A 17,958-nucleotide genomic window follows, 5' to 3' on the forward strand; every position below is an offset into this window, starting at 1 on the left:
CTGACATCTTATCATTGTACAAACACCAGTTCAATACTTGAGATAACACTGTTATCCTGTCACTTACACACAACGTCTGCAGTGGAGAAGTTACCGGCCGGGCTTCAGACCCCCCTGAGAACAGGTCTACACACACGAGCACATTGTCATACACGTCTACCTCGGGTAGTTGTATGTTCTGCAGTCGCTGGGACGGGTAATCTGGCCGGGCTGCACTTTTCACAGGTACCTTTGCTGTTTTACCTATGTCATGCCGTGCGCACATCATGCCGGCTGCTACAAACCTAGCGGTGGTATTATTGTATCCAGGGACAAGCCAATTTACTGACACCTGGCCGCATATACTCTTGTTGTTAGGTCTGTCTTCTCTCGCTCTCTCAATTGGCTTACCCGATGATCCAATAAAATTCCTACTACCAATGGGCCCATAATTGTGGGCGATGCCAAAAGCGTACTCAGAGTCAGAGTAAATGTCGGCCGTCTTACCTTCTGCCAGGTTACAGCCTCAGCGAGCACCTCCAGCTCCGCTCCTTGAGATGAACAAGAAGGTGAGAGTGGTTTCTGGATGATTTACCTGGTGCCTCGTATCCTGTGTTGTACATACTGTATATGATCAAGTATTTCTACATTACAAATTTACATTAAAAACCCATGTCACATATAGATAGAACTTTCCAAGAACATTTCAAAGGGGGGCGTCTTCATTCTCAAAAATAAAAACAAATGTTATACACTTCTCCACACTCATCCGATAATCCAGAACACTTTGAGAATCTCACTTTTATCAGGTTCTGTAAATACTTGATTAATACAAAAACAAATACAAATTACTAAAATCTTTATATAAAATTAACCCCTTCGCCCTGCTTGCATTCTGGGCCCTAATGTCCAAGCCATTTTTTACATTTTTCTATTGTCACATTCGAAGAGCTATAACTTTTTTATTTTTGCGTCGGCATAGCTGTATAAGATCTTGTTTTTTGCGGGACGACTTGCAGTTTTTATTGGTACCATTTGAGAGTAGATGCGACTTTTTGATCACTTTTAACCACATTTTTTTTAAGTCAGGATTAACAGAAAACAGCAATTTTTCCATTGTTTTTTATTTTATTTTTTACGGCGTTCACAGTGCAGGTTAAATAATGTCACAGCTTTATAGTCAAGGGTCGTTACGGATGCGGCGATACCAAATATGTGTAACTTTTTTGCTTTATTGTAGTTTTTTTTAATAGTAAAGCATTTTGTAAGGGGAAAAAGTGGGTTTTTCATTTTTTTTTTTCACTTTTTTTTAAAATGTACTTTATTAAACTTTTTTTACTTTTATACTAGTCCCACTAGGGGACTTCACTATCCTCCGATCGCTATTATAATACACTGCAATACATTTGTATTGCAGTGTATTACTGCCTGTCCGGCGGCATGATCTAGCAGGCATTCGCTCCAGGCAGACCTGGGGGCCTTTATTAGACCCCCGGCTGCCATAGAAGACAGAGACACTCGGCGATTTTATCGCCGGGTGTCGGTGGGATGAGAGGGAGCTCCCTCCCTCTCTCCAAAACCACTCAGATGCGGTGCACGCTATTGTGCACCGCATCTGAAGGGTTAAACGGGTGAGATCGATACTAATATCGATCTCACCCTGCAGAGCAGGGATGCCCCCAGCCCTCAGCAGCCTCTGGCAGCTGAGAGCAGGGAGATTTGACGGCTCCCTGCTCTGTTTACTTTATGCTACAGCAGCGCCGTGGAATAGCGGCGCTGTAGAATAAAGCCCATTAATGACCGCCGTGAAAAGGCTTAAGGGGTTAACAATGTTCAGATAATTTTCACCTCCTTCCCTCCTAAATCTGTAAAGACTCATCTTGTGAGTGACCTTGACCTCTTGTGTAAATTTGCTGGAGGGGGATACCTCATATTGGGTGGAGACTACAGCACAGCTTACCCAGTGCCATATTTACTGTTCTGGAAGGATCTACACAGAAAAAGCCTCAACATTTAGGTTACTCTTATACACATTTAATGTGGATTACTCATTGGGGTCTCTTACACATTTTGTAGATCTTCTGGAACCAAATTCATTAATTCAAAACAAACCAAAATTGTACCTGATCAGTTCCTTCACCATTCCCCCCTTTGTGGACTCTGCGAGAGTAATGTAGCAGTGTAATGGCCGGAAGGAGGTGAAGGGAAAGTGAGCCCTAATCTACCCACCGCCCTGTCCCTGCCTACTTGCAACGACTCGCCCTAGGCGACGAGGTACAACTGGGCGGCGGTCCCTACGCTGTCTAAGTGCACAGGAAAACAAACAGGGAACATGCAAGGGAAGGGGCAGTAGCCACGGAACGCCACGAGGAAACGGAGCGGCGAACGGACAGTCAGGACCAGGACGAAGTGAGTACACCCAAGCGGGCAAGGAGACAGAAGCAAGCCAGGGGCAAAGCAAAGCAGGTCAAGCAGAACTGCAGCAAGGCAGAAGCACGGCAGAAGCAGGCTGGAGCAAGCAGCAGTGGGGCCAGGAATCCAAAAGAATTACAAGCACTGAGGGAGAGAACAGGGCAGGTAATAAAGGACAGGGGGCGGAGCTAACTCCGACAGACCAGGCCGCGATAGGCTCTCCCACTCCTGAGCCTGCCACCCTGGTTGGTGGGAGATGGTGTCAGTCGAACAGGTCTGGCCTCAGGTGTGGATTGATTAATCCCAGGAGTATACCTAGATGAAGTACCTGGCAGATCCCTAACAGTACTCCCCCTTTTATGAGGGGCCACCGGACCCTTACTAAGGGGACCCGGTTTAGTGGGGAAGAGAAGGTGGAACCTCCTGATCAATACCCCAGCGTGAACATCACGGGCAGGTACCCAAGTCCTCTCCTCCGGTCCGTATCCTCTCCAATGGACCAGGTACTGGAGGGAGCCCTGGACCATCCTACTGTCCATAATCTTGGCCACCTCGAATTCCACCCCCTCAGGGGTGAGAACGGGAACAGGAGGTATCCTCGAGGGGGACCAGGACGGGGAGCAGCGTTTAAGGAGGGAGGCATGGAAGACGTCATGTATGCGAAATGATGGGGGGAGCTCCAGACGGAAGGATACAGGGTTGAGGACTTCAATGATCTTATAAGGTCCAATAAATCGGGGAGCAAACTTCCTGGACGGGACCTTAAGGCGCAAGTTCCTGGACGACAACCAGACCAAATCCCCGACGACAAACCGGGGGTTAGCAGAACGTCTACTATCCGCCTGAATCTTTTGTGCGCTCTGGGACGCCTCTAGGTTCTTCTGAACCTGGGCCCAGACGGTGCACAGTTCCCGATGAACATCCTCTACCTCAGGATTATTGGAACAACCAGGGGAGACGGAGGAGAATCTTGGGTTAAACCCGAAATTACAGGAAAAACGGGGAGACCCCTGACGAGTTACTGACCCGGTTATTCAAGGAAAATTCAGCAAGGGGAAGGAATGAGACCCAATCGAATTGACAGTCAGAGATGAAACACCTTAAATATTGTTCCAGGGATTGGTTGGTCCTTTCCGTTTGGCCATTAGTTTCGGGATGGAAGGCGGAGGAGAAGGACAGATCAATCTCCAACTTTTTACAAAAAGCTCTCCAAAATAAGGAAACAAATTGTACCCCTCTGTCAGAAACGATATTGACTGGGGCCCCATGGAGACGCAGGATGTGTTTCACAAACAAAGAAGCTAACGTCTTGGCGTTAGGTAGCTTCTTAAGGGGCACAAAGTGGCACATCTTGCTGAAGCGGTCGACTACCACCCACACCACCGACTTGCCCTGAGATGGAGGCAAATCGGTGATAAAATCCATGGAGATATGGGTCCAAGGTCTCTGGGGAATGGGCAAGGAACGTAGTAGGCCCGCAGGTCGGGACCTAGGGGTTTTGGACCTAGCGCAAACCTCACAAGCGGCGACGTAAGCCCTAACGTCTTTAGGCAACCCAGGCCACCAATAGTTTCTGGTAATGAGGTGTTTGGTGCCCAAGATGCCAGGATGACCAGATAGAGCGGAGTCATGGTTTTCCCTGAGTACCCTCAGCCGGTATTGCAGGGGAACAAACAGTTTGTCCCCAGGGACGTTCCCGGGAGCTGCACCCTGATCAGCCGCGATATCAGAAGCTAAATCAGAATCCGTGGCAGAGACGATTATACCAGGGGGTAAAATACAAGCAGGATCCTTCTCAGAAGGAGGATTGGCCATGAAACTACGTGACAGAGCATCAGCCTTAATATTCTTGGACCCAGCCCTATAGGTAACCAAGAAATTAAATCTGGTAAAGAATAGTGCCCACCGAGCTTGTCTAGGATTAAGCCTCCGGGCCGATTCTAGGAAAACCAGATTCTTGTGATCCGTAAGGACCGTTACCTGGTGTCTGGCCCCCTCCAGGAAGTGCCGCCACTCCTCAAAAGCCCATTTAATGGCTAGAAGTTCGCGGTTGCCAATATCATAGTTACTCTCCGTGGGCGAAAACTTCCTAGAGAAGTAAGCACAGGGGCGGAGATGGGTGAGGGAGCTGGTACCCTGGGACAAGACGGCCCCCACTCCCACCTCGGAAGCGTCAACCTCCACAATAAATGGCTCCTCTTGGTTGGGCTGAATCAGCACGGGGGCCGAGATAAAGCACTTCTTGAGGGTCTCAAAGGCCTGGACGGCCTCAGGGGGCCAATGGAGGACATCAGCACCCTTGCGGGTAAGGTCCGTAAGAGGCTTAGCGACGACCGAGAAGTTGGCAATAAATCTCCTGTAATAGTTGGCGAACCCTAAAAAACACTGTAACGCCTTAAGGGAGGCAGGTTGGACCCATTCCGCCACAGCCTGAACCTTGGCAGGGTCCATGCGGAATTCATGAGGAGTGAGGATTTGCCCTAAAAATGGTATCTCCTGTACCCCAAAGACACATTTTTCAGTCTTAGCAAACAGATTATTCTCCCGAAGGACCTGGAGCACCTTCCTGACATGCTCCACGTGGGAGGACCAGTCCTTGGAAAACACCAGTATGTCATCAAGGTACACAACAAGAAAATTACCCAGGTACTCTCTCAGGATTTCATTAATAAAATTCTGGAAGACAGCAGGGGCATTACACAACCCAAAGGGCATGACCAGGTATTCGAAATGACCCTCGGGTGTGTTGAACGCAGTTTTCCACTCATCCCCCTCTTTGATGCGGATAAGGTTATATGCCCCCCGTAGATCGAACTTAGAAAACCATTGGGCTCCCTGAACCTGATTAAAAAGATCCGGAATCAAAGGAAGTGGGTACTGGTTCCTTACGGTGACCTTATTCAGGTTACGATAATCAATGCACGGCCTAAGACCACCATCCTTCTTCCCCACGAAGAAGAAGCCAGCACCTACAGGAGAAGTCGAGGGGCGAATGAAACCCTTGGTCAGGCATTCTTGGATATATTCCCTCATAGCTTTACGTTCAGGACATGAAAGATTAAATATCCTACCCTTAGGAAGCTTGGCACCAGGCACCAAATCGATAGCGCAATCGTAATCTCTATGTGGGGGCAACACCTCGGAGGCCTCCTTAGAAAACACATCGGCGAAGTCCTGAACAAACTCAGGAAGCGTGTTTACCTCCTCCCGGGGAGAAATAGAGTTAACAGAAAGACATGACATAAGACATTCATTACCCCATTTGGTGAGATCCCCAGTATTCCAATCAAACGTGGGATTATGCAACTGCAACCAGGGAAGGCCTAAAACCAGATCAGACGATAATCCCTGCATCACCAGTACAGAGCACTGCTCCAAATGCATGGAGCCAACAAGGAGTTCAAAAACAGGAGTATGCTGAGTAAAATAACCATTAGCAAGGGGAGTTGAGTCGATTCCTACTACAGGGATAGGATAAGGTAAATCAATACAAGGCATCTTTAGAGACATAGCAAATTCCGCAGACATGATATTAGCAGATGACCCTGAATCCACGAAAGCACTGCCCGTGGCAGCCCGGCCAGCAAACGAGACCTGAAAGGGAAGCAAAATTTTATTGCGTTTCACATTAACGGGAAATACCTGTGCGCCCAAGTGACCTCCCCGATGATCACTTAGGCGCGGAAGTTTTCCGGCTTCTTATTCTTGCGCCTGGGACAGGTGTTCAGTAGATGCTTGTCGTCCCCACAGTAGAAGCAGAGACCATTCATTCTGCGAAACTCCCTACGTTGTCGAGGGGACATGGAGGCCCCGAGTTGCATAGGTACCTCCGAGTCCTCCGTGGAGGGGCGAGGAGACGGGACCTCGGGGGGATCGCAGAAAAGTCAGAGGGGAGCACACTGAAGCGTTCTAGCTGACGTTCCCTGAGACGTCGGTCAAGTCGTACTGCTAGGGCCATAACCTGGTCAAGGGAGTCAGACGAGGGGTAGCTAACCAGCAGATCCTTCAGGGCGTCAGATAATCCTAACCTAAACTGGCACCTTAGGGCCGGATCGTTCCACTGAGAAGCTACGCACCACTTCCTAAAATCAGAACAGTATTCCTCAACCGGTCTCCTACCCTGACGTAAGGTCACCAGCTGACTCTCGGCTAAGGCAGTCCTGTCAGTCTCGTCGTAAATGAGTCCGAGGGCAGAGAAAAAACGATCAACAGAGGAAAGTTCAGGGGCGTCAGGAGCCAAGGAGAAGGCCCACTCTTGGGGCCCTTCCTGGAGTCGGGATATGATGATACCCACCCGCTGGTTCTCGGAACCTGAGGAGTGGGGCTTTAGGCGGAAATACAGTCTGCAACTCTCCCGGAAGGAGAGAAACGTCTTACGGTCCCCTGAGAACCGGTCAGGTAACTTGAGGTCGGGTTCTAGAGGTGAGGTGAGGGGTACTACTAAAGCAGCGTCACCCTGATTGACCCTTTGGGCCAGGGCCTGGACCTGTAGGGAGAGGCCCTGCATCTGCTGGGCCAGGGTCTCAAGGGGGTCCATGATAGCGTCAGCGTAGGAGAAATGGTAGACTAGGTAAGGGCTTGTAATTATGTAATGGCCGGAAGGAGGTGAAGGGAAAGTGAGCCCTAATCTACCCACCGCCCTGTCCCTGCCTACTTGCAACGACTCGCTCTAGGCGACGAGGTACAACTGGGCGGCGGTCCCTACGCTGTCTAAGTGCACAGGAAAACAAACAGGGAACATGCAAGGGAAGGGGCAGTAGCCACGGAACGCCACGAGGAAACGGAGCGGCGAACGGACAGTCAGGACCAGGACGAAGTGAGTACACCCAAGCGGGCAAGGAGACAGAAGCAAGCCAGGGGCAAAGCAAAGCAGGTCAAGCAGAACTGCAGCAAGGCAGAAGCACGGCAGAAGCAGGCTGGAGCAAGCAGCAGTGGGGCCAGGAATCCAAAAGAATTACAAGCACTGAGGGAGAGAACAGGGCAGGTAATAAAGGACAGGGGGCGGAGCTAACTCCGACAGACCAGGCCGCGATAGGCTCTCCCACTCCTGAGCCTGCCACCCTGGTTGGTGGGAGATGGTGTCAGTCGAACAGGTCTGGCCTCAGGTGTGGATTGATTAATCCCAGGAGTATACCTAGATGAAGTACCTGGCAGATCCCTAACAAGCAGGGTTCAAAACTACATCTCAACATAATAAGGTTGGGCACTCTATCTGGGGGGCACTAGTTTAATCCCCTGTAATACACAACAGCCTGAAACAAAAATGACTTTCTCCTGACAAAAATACATTTTATCTTTAAAATGACTTGTAATCATGTACCTGTAAAACATCTCACATTTTCCAAAATAACATTTAGGCAGCACTATAGCACGTGCCTCATGTGTGAAAACAAAAACAAAACAATTGTAATTAGTTATTCAATAAAACTGAAAATATTATATCTGGTAATATTAATTACTGCAAACCAATTAACTGTATATAAGAATAGGGAATAGTGGGGGCACATACATTTTCAAGACCCCGTGTCTCACAATATTTGTAGTTTAATACATTTGAATTAACATCAAAACACATTAAATCTTATCACATCATAACACATAAATATGAAGCGTAACTTTTATCAACAACAGCGCATGCGCAAAGATAAGAAACTTTCCTGTACACAGAAAAAAAAAAAAAATGATTTTAACCCCATACACAAAACTCTAAGAATTTTTGTTTTTTAGACATTACTTCTGTTAACAATAAGAGCATAGAATATAGATCCAAAATCAGTGCAATATTGTAATCCCCTTGTCTCATCTCATTCACGCCATGTATATGTCAGTCTGCTTTTCACAGACAGCACACAGCCCCCCTCCCAACCGAATTCTACAGGAGGGGGTCACACACTCACTCCTCACAGCTTCTATTCTCACAATCTTAACAATTTCAATGCCGGCAAAACAACGTACGTATCTGCAATCATTCATCACACTATTGTATAGGAATTTTCTACGTTCAAAACATTAAACACATAATCTGTAACAGTGTCCAATCTGTCGGCCACCATCTCTAGATTATGATGACGTGTCTTCTCACCAGTGCACAGCTGGGACGGAATCTATAATAGAAAAAAACACTGCAGCATGTGTTACTGAGGGAAATGACAAAGTTAACAAGGCTATCATTTCATACTGATTTGGTTGGGCCGGGCGTGACCTCATCAGGGGTGGGGGGGAGGAGACACAATGAGGACACACTCAACATGAGGTACGGCGGCCATTACAGGGCGGCGGCTGGTCCTGTGTTTTCTAATACATATAACATACAATACCTTTCTTATTCCTAACTTCCATTCACTTCACCAAATCATATGAATAGGATCGTCCGGGTACGGGTGATCCTGATGATTTGAATATGGACCGTAAACCATCCATTCTAACAGTCTATATTATACACATAATTTATATAACAATTTTCGGTCTACAACTCTCTTGGTCTGGCCGGAAATATTACAATTTGGCAGTCTGCAACTCTCTCTAAGTCTCGCCGAAATATTACAATCTCCAGTCTGCAATTTTTTTTTAATTAAATCTCGCTGGAATATAACAATCCCCCAGTCTGTAACTCACAGGTCTTGCTGGAAAATTACTCACGACTTATCGTGCCCCTGTATAAAACAGGTTATATTTTCTATCTAGTCCCTAATTACCCAGAGGATGGTTAGTCGGGCGCGACTAATTTCTTACGGGTTTGTGACTACACAGCGGGGATGTCTCTCCAGTCGCCTGAGATAATCGAGCCAGTCGACCAGGGTTCTACAGATTCCCACAAGACCGTCCACTAACACAGATAAGTCGAAGATTAATAAAATAAACTGACTTACCCTGTTATTGTGGAGGTGATCAGGCTCCTTCAGTGGGCAGTCCTGGGTCGTCTGTTTCACCCTGTGATTGTCGGTTGTCCGGATCCCGAAATCCCCTCAAGTGTGGCCCCAAGCTTGGGCGCCAATTGTCAGGGCTAAAACTTTTATCCTGTTATCTCACACTGAATAACCACCTCTGTAAATTGAAAACTGAATCATGCATGGAAAAAAGTACACCACACAGACAAGTTGGTAGACATCTTTCCCTCAGTCAAGTAGGAAGTGAACTAACTTTATTTGAACAAAGAACACAAAGAAGTCTCCTTTGTAGGAAGGTGGGACGTGCTTAAGCCCCATTGGCTCCTCAGCTGTAAGTTCTTCTGTACACTCCTCTTGCATTCCAGGGGCGGTGTCTCCATAGGCGTGCCCCTGATACATTCTCCATCTTGTTTCATTTACAAATCTTTGTGTAATATACTGATTTTTAGTTTATATAAAGTAATAATGTTTTTGCAAACAATATACATGGTAATGATCCCTGACACATTGACATGATTGGTTGCCTTGGACAACTACTCCCCTTTCCCTTTGCACCCATTTTGATAGATCTGTCCCAATGTATTCTCAAATCATACTCAAAAGGACAATGACCCCTTACAGTAGAGCCATAAATTATATCTTATACAGAGTACAAAATCATTGAACTAATGCATTTGAAATCTTATTATGTAGGTTACACTTGTTGTTCCGTCAAAGTGGTATAACTTTCTGCAAGATAAAGAGACCCCACAAAACTGTTAATAATAACTACCACTACTTCCACTGAACTCCCAACAAACTTTGCTGTATAGGGCAGGATCAAGGTTGGTGGTGGCCCCTGGGCAAAAAATATACACAATTTAAGGTGTATGTGAACAGCTCCCTCTCTATGACATCTGATCTTTTAATATGCATGATCTTTTGTTCAAAAGAGATAAGTGGAGCCAATTGTGTTTGGCAAATGCTTACCCTCCTCTCGCTATGACAATAAACATTACATTTGATAAATAGATTTTTTTATAGGCTCTATTTACACGACAGGGTCCGAGTATTGGCCGATAAAAACGCCCGTTTTGGTCCGTTTTTCTCCACCATTTTGCATCAGTTTTGCATCCGTTTAATTTCTGTTCCGGGCAGTGTTTCCGATTTTTAAAAGCCGATTTTGACCCATTTTGCATCCGTTTTTTCCCCTGTCCGTTTTAAAAATGGATTATTTTCTGTTGTCAATTTTTTGGCACACACTTGCCTCTGTAGATAATGCCACACAGCCCCCTGCAGATACTGCCACAGCCCCCTGTAGATAATGCCACACACTGCCCTCTATAGATAATGCCAACAGCCCCATGTAGATACTGCCACAGCCCCCTGTAAATAATGCCACACAGCCCGCTTGTAGATAACGCCAAGCAGCCCCCTGTAGATACTGCCACAGCACCCTGTATATACTGCCACAGCCCCCTGTAGATAATGCCACACAGCCCCCTTGTAGATAACGCCAAGCAGCCCCCTGTAGATACTGCCACAGCACCCTGTAGATACTGCCACAGCCCCCTGTAGATAATGGCACACAGCCCTCTGTAGATAATGGCACACAGACCCCTGTAGATACTGCCACTGCCCCCTGTAGATAATACCACACACTGTCCTCTGTAGATAATGCCATACAGCCCCCTGTAGGTAGTGCCACACAGCCCCCCTGTAGGTGGTGCCCCACAGCCCCCTTGTATGTAGTGTTACACAGCCCCCTTGTACATGGCCCCCGCATAGATGGCACCCCCCTTCCTGTAGATAGTGCCACTGTAGGGGACCGCTCCAGGAGAAGTCCCTGATGTCACTGTCCATATATGGACAGTAACGTCAGGGACTTCTGCTGCAGCGGAATTACCGGCCAAAGCGTCGGTCACTGTGGCCGGGGATTCCACTTCAGGAGTAGGGCACTGCTCCATTAGAAGTTCCTGATGTCACTGTCCATATATGGACATTGACGTCATGGACTTCTCCTGGAGCGGAATCCCTGGCCACAGTTTCGGCAATGCTGTGGCCGGGGATTAGGGATTCCGCTCCTAGAGGGAGCAAAAAATTCTATTGTTCCTACTGCGGCTGTGTGACGGCCGTTCAAAAAACGGCCATCACACAGCCGAGAATCCCTGTTGTATGAATAGGGCCTTAGTAGTGCAGACATTTGTGGAGAATCAGAGCTTCATACAAGGAAAATGTGAGTTCCAACCCTTATAAATATTACTGAAATCTGCACCTTTTGTGCCACATAATTAAACTGGGTGGTGGAGGTCCCTGGGCAATTTCCCTTTTTCCGTTCCTTTTATTCTGGCTCTAGTGCTGAAGAATGTTCCCAGGTCACATCTTTAAAATATTGCATTAAATCCAGGAAAAAAAAAATGGAACCAAATAGCGCTACTTCATCACAAATGAAAGACGTCATCCAGTAGGTAATTCGTAATTCCAGTTTTAATAAGGTTAATAGGGTGGTTAATAGGGTGACACATTTCGACACCGAACTGGCGGTTAGGAAGCAGCTGCAACTACATCATTTATTTCTTGCAACCAGTGTTGTGCCTGGACATCACGCAACCTGCCCAAGTGAGGTTCACTCCTACACCTGTATCATGTCTCTTCCAAATTATCGGGATTTCTGCACGATGTGGTGCTTTTTTCTTTAATATTTTTACAGAACATATGTAAAATAGTCTGCTCAGAAGGATACAAAAACACAATACTAAGGCTTCGTTCACATCTGCGTCAGGGCTCCGTTCTGCCGGAGCTTTCCGTAGACTACGCTATTCATCCCGTCAAAACGACGGAACCCTTGCACAACGGAGACAAACTGAAACCATTGGCACCGGATCTGTCACCACTGAAATCAATGGTGATGGAAACGGAAACCTACGGTTTCAGTTTGTGTCTGTCAGGGATCCATTCTGATTGAAAGCTCCGGCGGAATGATGGAACGGAGCCCTGGCGCAGCTGTGAACATAGCCTATTCTTTAGGCCTGGATCTGGCCACAGCAGTACACAAACAAAGCACAAGCTGAGAATAAATCATCAAATAATAAGCAAACTAATAATGGATCCCCAAAAGCAAGTTCCAAGAAAGCAAAATAGCACAATTTATCTCCTTACATACACCTGCTATAATTGTCAGGAAAATGTTCTTCTCTGACAGTGTAAAGATAATTACATTTGACTTTATATGAAGCATCCCTTCAGATGAGTTTCACAGAAATTCATAACTTTAGGATATTTCAATTTAAATTATGTGCAATACAGATCTCACAGCTGAGGTCAAATGAAAATGTCACCTACAGAGTACCAAGGAAAATGTACCTTAGTCAATAAATGTCTATGAATATCATAGAATGCCATAGGGGTTGTATTATCATAATTGCGTAAAATGAAATATATGTCATACAATAGCTTATTTGTTGGGAAGACCATATGAGAAACTCATAAACAGGTGCAGAAAGCCAAACTTATGTGGGTTCAACTTCCAGGATACACAGTGATGATGTCATCGCCAAGGTCTATTTTACCTGATGAGAATCCTGCAACATTAGGCCTCATGCACACTTCTGTTGGCCGTCGTACGGCCGCTAATGACGGATCCATGAAACACGGACCACACACGGATGGCTTCCGTGTACAGTCCGTTGTTTCACAGACGAAATCAATGAAAAGGCCGAGACTGTTCTGTCAAAAATGGACAGCAGTAGGACCTGTTGTATTTTTGACGGAACGGCCACACGGTTCCGTTAAAATAACGGAAGTGTGCATGGACCCATTGAAATTAATCTGTCAGAGCGCAATCAGTTAAAAAAACGGATAGCACACTGAAAGAAAAAGCTAAAGTGGGCATGAGGCCTAAGTTTTACAGTCCTGAGCCCAAACCTGCCCTGATGTAAATGTAAGGCTGGATTCACACGAGCATGTTCGGTCTGTAAAGGACGGAACGTATTTCGGCCGCAAGTCCCAGACCGAACTCACTGCAGGGAGTCGGGCTCCTAGCATCATAGTTATGTACGACGCTAGGAGTCCCTGCCTCTCTGTGGAACTACTGTCCCGTGCTGAAAGCATGATTACGGACCGAACATGCTCGTGTGAATCCAGCCTTAGCCGCATGTTTAAAGTTGTCCCAAATGCGATTGTTCAACTGCACTACGGTGCACGGACCAATCTAGGTTAGCAAGAATGGGGGGGGGGCAAATAGAAGGGAGCATGACTGCTATAGACACAAAATGAAAAGAGTATCTGCAACTGGGTTACATTGTTTCCTTGTGGGTTCTTATCTCTGTGTATTACAGGCTTTATCTTTCATTTATGATTACTTTTTGTATTAGGGACATCTGCTCTCCATGTACTTGTACTCAATTTTGCGTTGTATACATGATTATTTATATGGAATGCAATCTGTTTCATACATGTGAATGGTCTAGTTTCTGCAGAATGCACATGGATTTCCACAAGACTCAATCAGATGTATGGGGCAGTGGCAGAAATTACTGTAACAAATATACCCATTGTGTTGTTCCTTTATATGAATGGCCCCAACCTGTGGTTCTCCAGCTGTTGCAAAACTACAATTTCCAGCACTCCCTGACAGCCGCAGGCTCTCTCGTCTTATCTTGTTATGCGTAAAACTAAGTATTATATAAGTATTTATATATATATATATATTTATTTTTTTTCAACTTCTCTTTTCTTACTATAAATGGCAGTGACTAAAATAATGGTTTGGAATATAAGAGGTTTGGCAGACAGAATTAAGAGGGTGGTGGTCTTTGATATTATTAATAAACATCTCCCAGCAATTATTTGTTTACTGGAAACTCATTTAATTGCGGAACGTAAGTCATGGGTTAGTAGGGGTTGGGTGGGTCAGGAGTTTCACTCTTATTTTTCCACTTTTTCTCATGGGGTCACCGTCTTGATTCATAATAAAAATAATTTTCAGGTCTCCTCAAAGTGGATAGATAGGGATGGAAAGTTTGTTTTTTTGTATGGAGAGCTGGAGCGGCGTACTCGCCTTCTGGCTTTTGTTTATATCCCCCCCCCCCTTTCTCATTAGATGTTTTAAGTAATCTGGTAAAGTTTAGGAATGATCATGAGGACTGTCCGATGTTGGTTATTGGTGATTTGAATAACGTTATGGATAGTCGTATGGATCGGTTTAGCCTTCAGGGGGTTCAGGCCGGCAGTAGTCAGGGGAAATCTCGGCTTGCAATATTCTGTGAGGAGGTAGGATTATCAGACGTTTGGAGGATGAAATATCATGACAAGAAGGTTTTCTCGTGTTTTAGTCGTTCTTTGAACGTTATGTCTAGGATTGACTTGGCTTTGGCTAATGATTTCTTTTTTCCGGATATTGATAAGATGACATATGAACCACACACAGTCTCTGACCACTCTCCAGTTGTGGTTACCATTCGGAATGGTTCTGGAACTGTTGTAGACTCCTTGCCTAGGTTTAAACTTAATGCACATTGGTTTTCGATAATCCAAGATCATGACAAGATTAAACAAGAGCTGGCTATGTTTTTGGATATTAATTTGAAATCGGCCCATATTCACTTTGTCTGGGATGCCTTTAAGGCATATATAAGAGGCTTGTTTAGATACAAAATCCAGCACCTGCGTAAAAACTTTTCTAAAGAGGAAACTAGATTGAGAGAGGAATCTTCTCATGCGGAGAGAGAGTTCACCGGCGACCCGACTGCGCTGAACCAACAACAATTATATAAAACCCAACAAAGCTATAAGGAATTTCTGTTTAATAAAGCCCAGCAAAGGATCTTCTTCTCAGGGCAGAAATATTTCTGTGAGTCTGGGAAACCAGGTAAATTTCTGGCATCTATTGTCCAGAATCAAAAAGGTAATCATAATATCTCAGTGATCAGGACCCGCCGGGGCACTCTCTCTAATAAATCACACGTTGTTCAAAAGGAATTTAACGCTTTTTTTCTGAGGTCTATACCTCCACACTGCTTGAGGATGATGCGTCCATAGACAAATTTTTGGGAGGTCTTAATTGTGAAAGATTGACGGAGGTGCAGAGGGAACAATTGGATGCCCCCCTGATGGTTGAGGAAGTGAGGGAGGCACTTGGGTCGATTGGAGGGGACTCCTCGCCCGGTCAGGATGGATTACCTTTTGAGCTGTACAGACGTTATGGAGAGTTGCTTCTCCCCTGTCTTTTGGAAGTCTTTAAGGAGTCATATGCAGTAGGGGGAGTATCTAGATCTATGTCGGAAGCCACGATCGTATTGATTCCTAAGAAGGACAAGGACTTGACGGATACAGGGTCGTACAGGCCCATATCTTTATTAAATACAGATGTGAAGCTGTTAGCTAAGGTGTTGGCAAGGAGGCTACAGCAGGTGATCCCAGGAATCATTCACGCAGATCAGAACGGTTTTATTCCGGGTCGAAGTACTAGTAATTGTCTACATAGACTGTACACTAATATACAAATGGGAGAGGGGGAGCTCCGCTCCATCCTGTCTTTAGACGCTATCAAGGCGTTTGACAGGGTGGAGTGGCGGTTCCTATGGAGAGTAATGACAAGGTTTGGCATAGGGGATACATTTATAAATTGGGTTAAAATAATGTATTCTACCCCATTGGCCAGGGTAAATGTAAATGGTGAACTATCTGAACCAATTATGTTGTCTCGGGGAACACGGCAGGGTTGCCCCCTCTCTCCGCTTCTATTTGCTATTTTTATAGAACCATTAGCCATGTTGATTAGGGGCGATAAAGAGATTAAGGGATGCGGCTGTGGTGGGGAAGGGGATAAAATGGTTCTGTATGCTGATGATATTTTATTGTGCTTGAAAGAAACCCCAACTTCCGTTCACAGAACGATGCAGGTATTGGAGACCTATGGTAGATTTTCGGGTCTTAGAATCAATTGGTCCAAATCATGTCTTCTCCCATTGGATCAGGAACAGGACTCCCCTTTTGGAGATCTTACTATCCTAAGATTGGGCCAGCCATTTGAATATCTGGGTATAACTGTCTCAGGAGTTGTTGAGAGATTTAGTGACCTGAATATGCTACCAGTGATCAAGAAGGTCAGATCAAAAATAGCGGTATGGCAGAAACTTCCCTTATCCAGGGCTGATAGGATTGGTCTGGTTAAAATGGTGGTGCTCCCACAGGTCTTATATGTTCTGACCGCAACACCAGTGTGGATAGATAACAATACATTTAAGTTGTTGGAATCTTTACTAAATGAATTGATTTGGGGAAGAAAACGTGTTAGGATGAAACAGGTTTATTTGTGCAAGAATACGTCTGAAGGGGGACTATCCTTTCCTTACTTCCGGGGGTACCTTGTGGCCGCCGGATTGAGGCTTCTGATTCAATGGGAGAAGGACCCGGCCCTCAGGAGTTTGCTTGATTCAGTGGGAAAGAAAGCTGGAAATATTTTTGAGTTATTGGAGACAGGCCTACTGGAGATGGAACCACTGAATAAATGGCCCCTGAGTCTGATGTTGTCCTGTTCATGGCGAGCACTGAAAGAGATGTTAGGTTTTAAAGGAATTCTCAAGTTTACTCCAATTTGGGATAATTATAATTTTAGAGAATTTGAGACAATTCCGGATATAAATTTCTGGAAAAATAGAGGGATTTTTTTAATCTCACAGATTATTATGGATAAACAAATAGTCACTCTTGATAACTTGAAAGAATGGTATTGTATTGAAGAGAAGTATTTATTTAGATATTACCAGATTCAGCACGCATGTAAGCAAATTGATGTAGCACGGATTCAATTGGAATCTCACAGGGTAATTGATTATTTATTAGTAGTTTCACAAAGGAAAAAATCACTTTCACATATTTATCGCTCTATTATGAGCACATTCGGAAGGAAAATTCACTTTAGAGCACAAGCCAAATGGGAAAGAGATCTAGGACCAAAGGATGAATCTCACTGGGATCATTGTTATAGGAGTATTAGCACGGTCTCTCTCAGTGCCGCCCATAGGATGGTTCAATTCAATATAACGCATAGATTGTATTATACGCCTATATCCCTTCAGTCAATGAATTTGAAGGCAAACTCTTTCTGCCTACGTTGCCAACACCCTCAGGCGGCCTTTTTGCATTTAATTTGGGCTTGCCCTGGAATAGCCCAATTTTGGAGGGAGATCTGCTCGGAGATCAGCGGTTCTTATCGACTGGTTGACCCATTAGAGGTTGAGTACCTGATTTTGGGCAATTTAAGCGATTTGCAGATGTCAAAGGACAAAAGAGCTTTATTGGGGAAATTGCTCTTCTTGGCCCGTCTTCTGATTGCTAGACTGTGGGGGTCTAGCTCTCACCCAACACTGCAAAACTGGCTGGGCTTGGTTGGTAAAATTAAGAAATATGAAAAGGTATGGTATGGCAATGCCAACAACATCGCTAAATGGGAACGAACCTGGTTATAGGCTAGGGTAAGTTCTCAGAGTAACAAGTAAGATGGAGATAAAAGGCATATTTTAATTTATTACGTTTTTTTTGTTGTTTTTTTTTCTCCATTTCCCTCTCCCTCCCTCCGACCTCCTCTCCCCCCAATGGTTTCTATAGCATTGCATTTTTTTTTTTTTCATTACATGTTTGTATGTACTATGTACTTCTTTCCTTTTTGTACTGCTGTAGAACAAAATAAAGATATTAA

The sequence above is a fragment of the Rhinoderma darwinii genome, chromosome 4 (genome assembly GCF_050947455.1).
Source record: "Rhinoderma darwinii isolate aRhiDar2 chromosome 4, aRhiDar2.hap1, whole genome shotgun sequence".
Lineage (NCBI taxonomy): Eukaryota > Metazoa > Chordata > Amphibia > Anura > Rhinodermatidae > Rhinoderma > Rhinoderma darwinii.